An 11,710-nucleotide genomic window follows, 5' to 3' on the forward strand; every position below is an offset into this window, starting at 1 on the left:
ACATTGGACAGCTTCCCATGACCTCTTGTGAGATCTCGGCAAAAAGTCTGACGATTTATTCCAAAACATGATGCATGATGGGATACACTAAGCTTTGTATAGTGCTCCGGAGCAGTATTGGAGAGGTTTAGTGTGTGTTAAGGACGCTGTGCTTTGGCATTATTAAGACCGGGGACAGTCTCGTTCACACACTGTCACGTACACACACTCTCAAGTGGCCAAGACTGCAAGTGTGGGTATCTGGACAGGGTCAAAGTCTTAAAAATGATCCCTAAACACATCACAGTCTTAATAATCCAGTTTAACACTTGTATGATATTGTACAAGCCCCAGGACAGCCTCATCTGACACTATCAAAAGAATTCATATGACTATAGCTTGCTATTAATTACTTGCTTTCAATAATGGATGCATTTAACTTTTAATTATACAGCATCTTTACAGAGGTGTAATGTACAAGTTGCACGTAATTAATAATATTTCCTTCTTTCTGTCTTACAGGATTTTTTGCAGATAATCCTAATGCTGTTCTTTTTCAGGTCTAAAATATCAAGCTCAACAACTCACTCAAGAGCCAACCCTCACAAACCTTCCTAAAAACTAAAAGAGCTATTACTGAGTCTCAGCGAATCTTGCCATGATCAGCTCTTGTTTAGAATATTTTTTTTAATCAACATTTACTCCTCAAATGCTAATGCAATATTAATTGCACACAGAGTAAGTAGAGATTATCTTGTTTCACAGAAGAGAAGGAAGACCAAGGAAATGATTTGCTCAGGATGAGGAATGAAGATGGCCATCTTGTGCTCAAACAAACAGAAGTCCTCTGGTATGTGTGTGTTGAAGCAATGATGTGTTATACAACATTTTATGATGATCTCTCACAGAACTGGTCATGTCAGCCTTGATTTCGTTTTATACTATTACAATTACAGCATGTTAGCAAAGTGTGACTGGACATTTTTAATATTATGTTTTTAAAAACACACCACCTGTTTTAAAAGTAGACAAGTATCATGAAATTGGTTTAGTTGATATAAACACCAATGTACATTATTTCATTGTTTTCTAAATGTTATGTTATAAATTGTGAATTGATAGTGGATTGGTTTGAAGCCAGGCCTTACACTGCACAGACTAAAACACATTTGTGAGAGAAGTCAGGAACTTTGGAGAAAGATTCTAGAGGAAGAAAACACATTTACTGCAACAATAGATGAATTCTAGAGTCTCTGAGAACTACACATGCTAATGCAGTCTCATGAGCAAGACCTTTGTAACTTTTTCTTAATTCTTTAATTTTTATTGCAGTATTTTAATTTGTACAGATGATCTCATCAGCCAAATGAGGGGTTTTGACCAAGTGATGCTCTTGAAAGGAGTGAAAGAAGAGGATGTGCTAAATTCTCTTCAGAGAAAAAGCTTCTCAAAAGGTCTTAAAACAGCTTGAAGAATGGTAAGTGTACAGTACTACAAGGGTCATAGTTGCTCACACTGCTAAAATCACACAGAACATAAGCTGAGCTCTCTGTCCATTAAACAACTTCATCTGGATTGTTTGTTTCATTTTGACCAGGTCTGGGATCTTAGGACTGAGAGATCCTCTGGCTGAGGACAAGCTACACCACATCAGTGCTGGATATCAACCACAAACTGTTTCCAGACACGAGAGAAGAAGAACACGATGGGGAGATGAAACCAGTTTAGATGTGATGATGGGAATCATTATTTTCTGGAACAGTATCTCATGTCTTATATGTATCACATGATCTGTATCACAGTTGACTGGATGGGACTGTGTGACTTTTAAGGACATTTCATCACTCATCTGTGTGAACTGATTTATATATGAGGTTAAATGTATTTTTGATGATAATTATTTTCATTGAATCTTATTCGTCTTGATGCTACTTTATCAACTTTATAGTCTATGCTTCAATAAAATGAAAATGGTGAATATTGTGTTCTGAAGATTCTTGTTAAATACATAATTTTACTAGGTAGGCTGATATGTGTTTATTTTAGACTTGGAAAAACTACATATTAATTATTGGGATTATTTTTTTATTTAAGACATAAACATTTTTGATCGGATTAATAACATCTGGGACATCAGTACACCAGAAAGTAATTTTTTTATATTTTAGTAACAAATATGCAAATTTTTTAGTGAAATAAAGGGAGTTACGAGATTAACTATTCTGCATTACAAGATGGTGCCATGGGCTTTATTGTTACAAACACTTGAGGGATAACTGAGAATGTAGCAGGAATGATCAACGTGGATCTTGTACTGCATTAAAACCAAGAGCACACACATGATGTCCAGCACCTGAGGAGCAAGATACGGGGGTGAGGAGGACATTTTTACACTGATTTTTGCTAAATAGTTATATATATATATATATATATATATATATATATATATATATATATATATATATATAAATTAATATTCTTAGCACTGCATGAATTTGTCCTTGTGTAATAGTGAAGTATCACAATGTGTATACATTGTCCTTGATTACTGCTTTACAGGTGGGGAATAGATAAAGGCAAGTTGTTGCAGGTTCATCCATTATATTTCTTGCCATATACTTCAAAAATCAAATAAATAATCTATTATTTTCATTATTAAATCATTTCTTTCTAATTTTTCAATGTTTCATCAGATGGCCTCACAATGTCCTGTCAAAAGGTATAATAGCAATGATGTAAGAATTAGAAAACAGAGGACTGTGAAAACTGTCAGATATAAATGTGACTCAGCTCAGTTTGTTGTCCATGATGAGTAGAATACATATATGTAGGTTTTACTGCCCTTCTACCCCCAGGGGCCCAGTAGCACCCCCCGGAAGAGCCCAAAACTGTACATTTCAAATGGCTGTAAATCAGAGTCCAATTAACATATCAAAGAGAAAATGGGCAGGATTATTACTTATGCTATGCTGATAAAATAATGTTGAGCTCAGTTTTCAGAAATAAATGGAAAGCTGACATAAAGGCATTTTAAATATTGCTCACTGTAAAATACCACATTTCAGCCTGCCTCTCAAATATATCATAGAGGTTTGCACAATAAACATATTTAGATATCCAGTTTTCCTTAAAATAAATAATTTATTTCGTTTCGTTAATAAAAAGTTTTAAACTACATTACCCACAAGCCTCCGTCGTTCTATCTATGCAAAGGCAACACTAGGGGGCTTTTTTTTGTAGTTCATTGAAGTTATGCTTAGGGTTAGGATTAGGATCTCGCTAAAGATGTCATTTTTGTCAAGATAGCAACACTTCATTGTTGACTTAATATATTACTAATGTGATGATAGCAGCAAAACATACTTTTTTACATGATGCGCTGTTTAATATGGGTTAAAAGATAGTCCAACCACAGACTGTCCTGAAAATTCATAGCCAATGACATCAAAGCTGAGCAGCAGCGACACACTTCCTTATCCATGTATGACCGACGTCTTTCGTTTTTCGGCTGAAGGGATAGATTCGGTTAACAATAGATTAAGCTTGCTACTTATTAGATTCGGTTTTATTAACGTCTTCACCTTCCTCCGTTGTTCAGCTTGACAAACATTGGGCTATATTGATGTGCACATGCCCAGCAGTCGCAGTTGTATCCAACAGACAGATTCCTCTATAATAAATATAAGACACATTTTTAAGATTTAAATATATTTTTTTTTTGACCAAAGACAAATATATTTACTAATCAAATGACGTGCTTCTAAACTTTACATTGTATATTACATTGTGTTTTAAAGTTAAAATTGTTCACATTTGTGTTTCTGTGATTTACCATTCTCTACCATTTGAACTCTAGGAATAAAAACTGAAATTATAAATGAATGAACAAATAAATACATAAAGCATAATAAACATGCATATTTTTGTAAGGATCTTCCATTATTTATTTATATGTCAAACTCATTTAAAGACAACATGCCCAAATTACTACACTGCATCCTCTGTCACCAAGCTCGTTTTTGCCACCATAAAGAATAAAAAGGCAGTTATGTTGTAAACATTAACTATTTTCAGTATAAAAATGAAAATGCTTTTATTAAAAAACAAAACAGTAAATACAGTATGTCTTTCAGAGAACACTGGAAAAAGTGTTGTGACCAAAATGTTATACAACACAATGTAAATGTTTCAAACTCACAAAAAAACACCATGAAGACATGCATGTCAAGTGTGCAATATATTTTTAATATGGAGCGCTATTTTTAACTATTGTTTTCATCACTGGTTCTGTAATGTATTCATTATGAGCTTATAATTAAAACAAAGTTACATCTTCTGCAAAAATCAAACCACTGCAAAGTCTAATCACTGATCCAGGGACCATTTCTGTGTGTGCGGGGGATAAAGAGTTAACGAGGTGAGTCCTTGTGCATGATGGAGCTACAGCGTTATCCTCAAACAATCCTGTAAGACAGAAAGGAAGGAAATATTAAATTACATTCAACTTATACATTACACTGTGTTTTGTTTAGACCATAAAAGCAGCCTCTGTAAAAACTTGAGAGTGTGTGTACGTGACAGTGTGTGAACGAGACTGTCCACGGTCTTAATAATGCCAAAGCACAGCGTCCTTAACACACACTAAACCTCTCCAATACTGCTCCGGAGTGCTATACAAAGCTTAGTGTATCCCATCATGCATCATGTTTTGGAATAAATCGTCAGACTTTTTGCCGAGATCTCACAAGAGGTCATGGGAAGCTGTCCAATGTACAGTATGTGAAATATTGATAATTAGTTATTAAAAATCTCTGTAAACACATAAGTGTCCCATAAGGCAGTGGCTCCCAATCCTGGTCCTGGAGAACCCCAACACTGCACATTTGAGATGTCTCCCTGATCAAACACACCTGATTCAACTCATCAGCTCATCAGTGAAGACTCCAAGGCAGATAAGAGAGACACCAAAACCGTGCAGTGCTGGGGTTCTCCAGGACCAGGATTGGGAAACACAGTCATCAGGTCATGAAAAGTTCGACACACACTTGTGGTTATCATGCTCACTCGAACACTAGGCCAAATACAGGAAAGACTTCAAATAAGTAATCAAGTGGTCAAGTGCAAAGATGGCAAGTGTGGGTATTTGGACAGTGCAACAGTTTAAGAAACAACAAATGCTGTACAAATTCTAACAGCAGGAATGTTTGATAAAAGAGACAAACTATCACAGACTTACTGCTGCATATATCTGCCTCCACAGCTTTCTGTCTTCTCCATTTCTGAAGGAATCCCTCTCCAGAAACACCACTGGGCTGACTGCCTTTATGTCTTTTCAGCTAAAAATAAAAATAAAAATAATAAAATGGGGAGAGTAAATAAATTGAATTATATAAAGAATGTTAATAATGATCTGTGAGCAAAATATTTAGATATAATAAATATATATAAATGTATATATATAAACTGATATGAATGAACTGCAAAATGGAAAAATACATGTTTTTTTATTTATTTTTAATTTGTTTTTGTTTTTTTGGGGATTTACATTAAAAGGTATTAAAAGCATGGTACAGAACATATGATTACTGTGATATCTGTCATATAAAAGCACATAAAAACACTAACATTACAGTGATACAAACATAGCTGGTTTGGTGATTATTGTATTGTTGTATTGATTATTAATATACCATAGTAAAACTACAGTTACAGTTACTAATGTCCTGTTTACTGTGTTTTAACTTCACATTTCATTTATTACTATTGTAAGTGTCGTGATTACCATGATTTTACTACAAATACAACTTACATCATTAATCCTGAAATTAATAATAATATAAAACTGTTCGAAGGTCTATGGCACGTCACGTGACAGATAGAGTTTAATCAGACTAATTAGCAGCTGTGTTCATTTATTTAAACGCAATGAAACTCAAAGACAGCCGCGGATGACCGATATAATACAGCGATTAAACATATGGCACTAATTTGATTAATAAATAAGACAGAATACATTTTATAAAAGGCATTAAAAGAGCGTATATACGACTACTCACCCAAACTGTGGAACTGATAGCAAGTATCGCGATGTGTGCTGAATGAGACTTCTTGAACGTGATTTCATAGCGATAAACATCTCATGTCCTCGTGTCAAATTCTGACGCCAAAAGTTTCCCATTGAAAGCAATGAAGGTCGTAGTGCTTCGATATTCGACGCCGAGAGGCACATTTGGCGTCATAAAAGTGACGCTAGGGGCGCTTGACCATGCTTCGGTTTTTGACGCCTTTGGAGTGAGAATGGGTTGTAATAAAAGAATACAAAATACAAAAAATACAAAATACATAAAATGTATGTATGTAGCTGTCAGGGTAGTGGGTTCAATGTCATTTTGTCATGAGTCCAGGCCCTGCCTTTCTTCCTTTATCCACCAGAGGTTTTTCCAAAAAGGAGAACATAATAGAGCAAGGTATAGAGTACAACGAAGAAGAAATAACTGTGAAATCCATCAGAAGGAGGGAGATGAATGGATGTTGCAATAAACACAGGCATTTTGCATTATAGCATGATGTGTGATGCTATAAACTTTGGTTCTGCCATTGCAGAAACTGCCAAATTACTGTATCTTACCCTTCTTCTAAAAAGGTCAGAAGATTTGAGAACTTCTAACGTATTTGCAGTAAACTGTTTTAGAACTTATGGCACTTTATTTTACAGTCCTGTTCCACTTGTACTTACCATGTTATTATTATAGCATTTACAATAACTAGGTAATAACTAGGTATTAACCTTGAATAAACCTCTAAACCTAACCTAAACCCATATACTATCAATACTTTTTTGGGGTAAGTCTGTAACTATACTGAAAGTACATGTACTGCAAAATAAAATCTTACCCACAAAACTTTGTGACCATGTCATTTTTTCAGAATCCCTTTTGATAGCACACTGGTTATTATTATGAACATTATAGTTGTATGTCATGTAGAATCCTAATGAAAACATGAGAGCATGTTTTGAAAAGACAACTAGCAGTGTTTGATCAGTTCAGAGTTTTACTTTAAGTTTTTTGAAATTTTAAAACGTGAATAAAAAGCTGCAAATGAAAATGAATTCAAATTAAATTTCACTAAACAAAATTAAAATCTTTAAGCATATAAAAAAACAAAGCAATGAATAGCCTTGAAATTTGACCTTTTAGACTTTATTGAACAAGTTTAATTTTGTATATTTGTCTTGTTCTATTTCAAATTCCATCTTAACTTCTGTCTGTACATTGAAATCGTACTTGTACATGCAAATGTCATGTTTGAGTACCTATGAATACTAATTAGATCATGTTGGAACAATAGTAGCTCTTGTGAAAAAGTACACTTATTATACTTTTAAAAGATCACTTTAATTATTTATAAGATATTTAATATTTAACAAATAATATACCTTAAAATAATATACTGAATATAAACTGAATATAATGTTTTCTAGATAATTAATTGCATGTTATTTACAGTTAAATAAATATATCAGTTTAAATTTAAGTCAAAATACAGTCCTAATCATAAAATCTGTTACTGAATTGAAATCATTTGAACATTATGCATTTTATACAACAAAAGGATCATCTCAGTGTATAGTATATAGACGTACAATCTGTCAAAAACAGAAATCCAGACACCCCCCTCTTCTCCTGGAGACCTTCTCCTATTCTGCTGAAAAGAATTGTTAACACCTTTTTGCGTTTAGGGCTTTTGGTGGAAGAGCAATACAAGTTGTTTTTCTCAAGAAGGGCTTCTCTTCCTGGTCCTGGGACTTTCATAAGCTTTTTCTATTCAGCGTAAGAAGGCTGCCCCCCAAGCCAAGAGCAGGACCTGATCCTCACCAGTGCTCATAAATGTTTGACTGATATTCGCAATGTTTCTGGTCCATGGCTTATTGTTTCAGCTTCATGAAAAAAAAATAAATAAATAAAAAAAAAAATAAAGATTTCTAAGGAAATACAGTGGAGCCCATGTGAGAGTTATAAAAAAATGACTATATGTGAGGTTTATTATGGTTCTTTAAAGTACCTGGTAAATACCATAGTGTAAAAATATCATAATCATTCAGTGTTCATAAATGAAAATATTGTTTTTTAGTCTTGAGTTGATACAACCACTATACCATATTATTTTTGGTACTTTATAAGCAGAAGTTTTGTTGTTGTTGTTGCTGTTGTTGTTGTTCAACTTCAATGCATATTAAATTAAATTAAACATTTAAATTAAATGTATGCATTTAGCAGACGCTTTTATCCAAAGCGACTTACAGTGCATTCAGGCTATCAATTTTTACCTAGCATATAACACAATAATTGACTACACAAACAAAACAACCAACAGACTCATGATAATGATCATGATAATGCCTAATAATTTGCACAAAATGGTGAAATTGTACAGTAATGCTTTTTGGTTAGGTTATGTAAGACTTACATGTTTCTATGACCTAAGTTGCATGATTTCATAAATATTTGTGATTTCAAATTAATTATAACATTAACTCATGAGTCAGAGTTGAAATCCATACATAGTATTGACCATTGGTATGGGGAAGTCGTGGCCTAATGGTTAGAGTGTTAGACTTGCAATCCAAGGGTTGTGAGTTTGAGTCTCGGGCCAGCAGAAATTGTGCTCTCAGAAATGAGTGCTCTCTCTCCACTTTCAATACCACAACTGAGGAGCCTTTGAGCAAGGCACCGAACCCCACAACTGCTCCCCACAATTTCATTATACAAGCAAATCGATGTGTAACAAAAGATCTGAACGATATAGTATTAGACCAGGATTGAATGAGCATGTGAGTAAACTCCATAAGCAAGCAAGAGAAGCCTTTAAAAACTGGGTTGCTCCTAGGAAACCAAGGAACAGCCATAGATGCAATCTAAAGAAAATCCTGTCACACGTTTAAATATGCTGTTCACTTCATAAAAGGGAGCGAACATACTCTCAAAGCTAATTCTTTGGCTCAAAAATTATTACAAAATTATATGCAAGAAGAAGTTACGTTATGAATGCTAGTGAAATTCCTCTGCCCTTTAGTGTTGAAGGGGTTACAGGATCTTTGGAGAACACATTACAGTGACCAATTCAATTCCGTTGAAAGGGATGATTTCATTATTGGGAGTGTGTCTTTTAATGATGAGTTTGTCAAGGCTGAGGAAGTCACTTCTGCTATAGGAACATTAGTTCTGAATCAATCTTGTGGACTAGATCAGATCGCAGCAGAGCATATTAAATTTGCTAGTCACAGACTTGTTGTTTTATTGGCCTTATGTTTTACTGGAATGCTGATTCATGGCAAAATGCTTTCTGTCTTGCTGGTACCTGTAATTAAAGATGAAACAGGGAAAATATCTAGCACACAAAACTATATATATAATTTAGTGGTGTCAGAATTAGTGCATTAACACACTCGATTTATTTATCAATTTATTTTATTTATTTATCGATTTATTCAGTTTAATCCATTAAAAATACTTAACGCAATTAAAGCTGCAGTTGGTAACTTTTGATGCTCTAGCGGTTAATAAACAGAACTGCTTGCGTCTTGCGGAAGAACATCGTTGCCGGAACTATTTCTCTCTGTTTATGTCTATGAAGAATCACAAAGGTACTGGGTTACTCCACCGCGGTACCCCCGAAGCAATCTGAAATAGTCTGAATATAAACACTTATTATAGGTGCACCCTAGTGATTCAGGACAAGCCAAAAACACGGTTTGGAAAATGGATTCATGGTGTACTCGCTTATTATATACATTTTTCTACATTTTGAACACAAACAAAGTTACGGACCACAGCTCTGATTGGTTGTTTATTATCGGGAACGATGTATTTCTCCAAATGGCAATTGGACCACTGGGAGGAGCCAGAGGAGCTTGATTTTTTCACAGATTATCTGTCTCATAGTCTACTGTCAGGACATAATGACAGGTTTTACAAATATGTAAAAAATATATTTTTACAAAAGTTACCTACTGCAGCTTTAACGTAGGGGCAGGGCTAGAGTTGGCCACACCACTCACAACTGCTGCCTCTGTCACTTTTAGACATAGACATTTAGAACGACTTGTGAGAAGGGGATACGTTCCATAGTACCCCGTAGCCTTTCATATCAAAGCATGCATGTCATGGTCAGTTAAGTCATGAAGTTACCAAAAGGCGATTAAATATGCCTTAAAACTATGCATGCATGTTATATTTTATATGGTCTAAATCTCATTTAAGAACATGTATCTGGAATTGTTTTCAGAACTGTCCTGGAACAGCCCAGCACGGTCTCACTCATTTAACACACCAGATTTAAATCGTCAGCTCATTAATACAGAATATAAGACCTGAATTAACCAGCTGTGGTGTCTATTAACCAAAGGAAAAAAAAAAAAAAAAAAAAAAGATTAAAAGCCCTATCTATTATTTTAGGATTTAGGGTTTGACAATATCAATTTCTGTATATTTCTGCTGAAGGGCACAGGTAAATATGACATTTATTATAATGGTGTTATGTGAAGAATGTTTTAAGTTCACTTAAATTAGAAGCTATTTTTTGAAGTCTAATAAATGTTCAAATTGATGGCTCTCAATTATACTGTAATGTTGAATGTCTATAGTCAATAGTTAAATGTGGTGGTGGGGGGGGGTTCTCTGCACAGAGAAATCAGTATTGGTGTAATTGATAAAGACCTTCAGTTATTTAAAAAAAGAAAAAAATAAATATTTGTTTTTTCATTATTTTGCAGATTGAAAGTGAAATTATTGCAATATAAAAGTATATTAAAATTTTTAATGTTAGGTGTCAAAAATATAGTCAAAACATAGCTCTCTCTTTTTATTTTATTTTTCTGTGGTCTATCTAATGACGTGAGTTAGTAGATCTACATTTTCCCTGCCATTGCCATTATTTATGAAGTTTATCTTGACGACATTAGCATGTCACGGTTGGGTTAAGGGAAAAACACAAGGAAAGGGTAAGATCCAATAGCAGGTAAGGTTTATTGCACAAACAGGTTAAATACAAAATAAAACTGTCTTGAGAGACAAACCAAACAAAAAGGGAACCGGATGAAACGGGGAACTCGGAAGAACGAGAAGGTAGAGGAAGTCTGGGGGAACGAGAGCATGAGACACATAGGGTAAGGACTCCATAAAGACGACAGAGAAAGACAGCTCTATATAGGGAGACTAATGACTAAGGATAGTCAACACCTGTGCGATTTAATTGGAGTGCAATTACTGTGACGACATGACCAGACAAGCGGAATTAAAGTGCCTATGGTGAAGTGCCTAAGGAGAAGTGCGCTCACTAGGGGACACCCAGGAAACAGAGACTGATAGCGTGACATTACCCCCTCCCCTACTGAGCAGCTACCAGATGCTCCACCTGAAACCCCGGAAAACCCAACAGAAAAAGAGGTAGGAGGGAGGTGAAGCGGAGGCGGACTAGGGGGAGGGACGGAGGGTCAGAAACCAGAGACAAACAACCAGGTGGAATGGAGAGACAGAGACAAAGACAGGACAACCAGGTAAAATGGAAGAAAAGAGACGGAACAACCAGACGTGATGGAAAGGTAGAGACAGGAAGGTGTAACACAAAACAAGGAGTCCAGGAGGGTGGTGGACCGGCGGAAGGAAAGAGGGGAGGGACGGAGGGCCAGGTCCAACGGAGGAAAATAGAAAAAACAAAAAACAAATGAAAA

General features: G+C 35.0%; 1 long non-coding RNA gene across 1 annotated transcript; it reads left to right on the forward strand.

Annotated features, from left to right (window-relative positions):
• Positions 1 to 711: 711 nt before the first annotated feature.
• LOC127933622 (uncharacterized) lies at positions 712 to 2,365 on the forward strand. The gene is made up of 3 exons (XR_008147543.1): positions 712 to 829; positions 1,329 to 1,456; positions 1,577 to 2,365. It is a non-coding gene; the product is annotated as an uncharacterized LOC127933622 (long non-coding RNA).
• The last annotated feature ends 9,345 nt before the right edge of the window (positions 2,366 to 11,710 follow it).

This window comes from Carassius gibelio, chromosome A17, assembly GCF_023724105.1.
Source record: "Carassius gibelio isolate Cgi1373 ecotype wild population from Czech Republic chromosome A17, carGib1.2-hapl.c, whole genome shotgun sequence".
NCBI classification, from domain to species: domain Eukaryota; kingdom Metazoa; phylum Chordata; class Actinopteri; order Cypriniformes; family Cyprinidae; genus Carassius; species Carassius gibelio.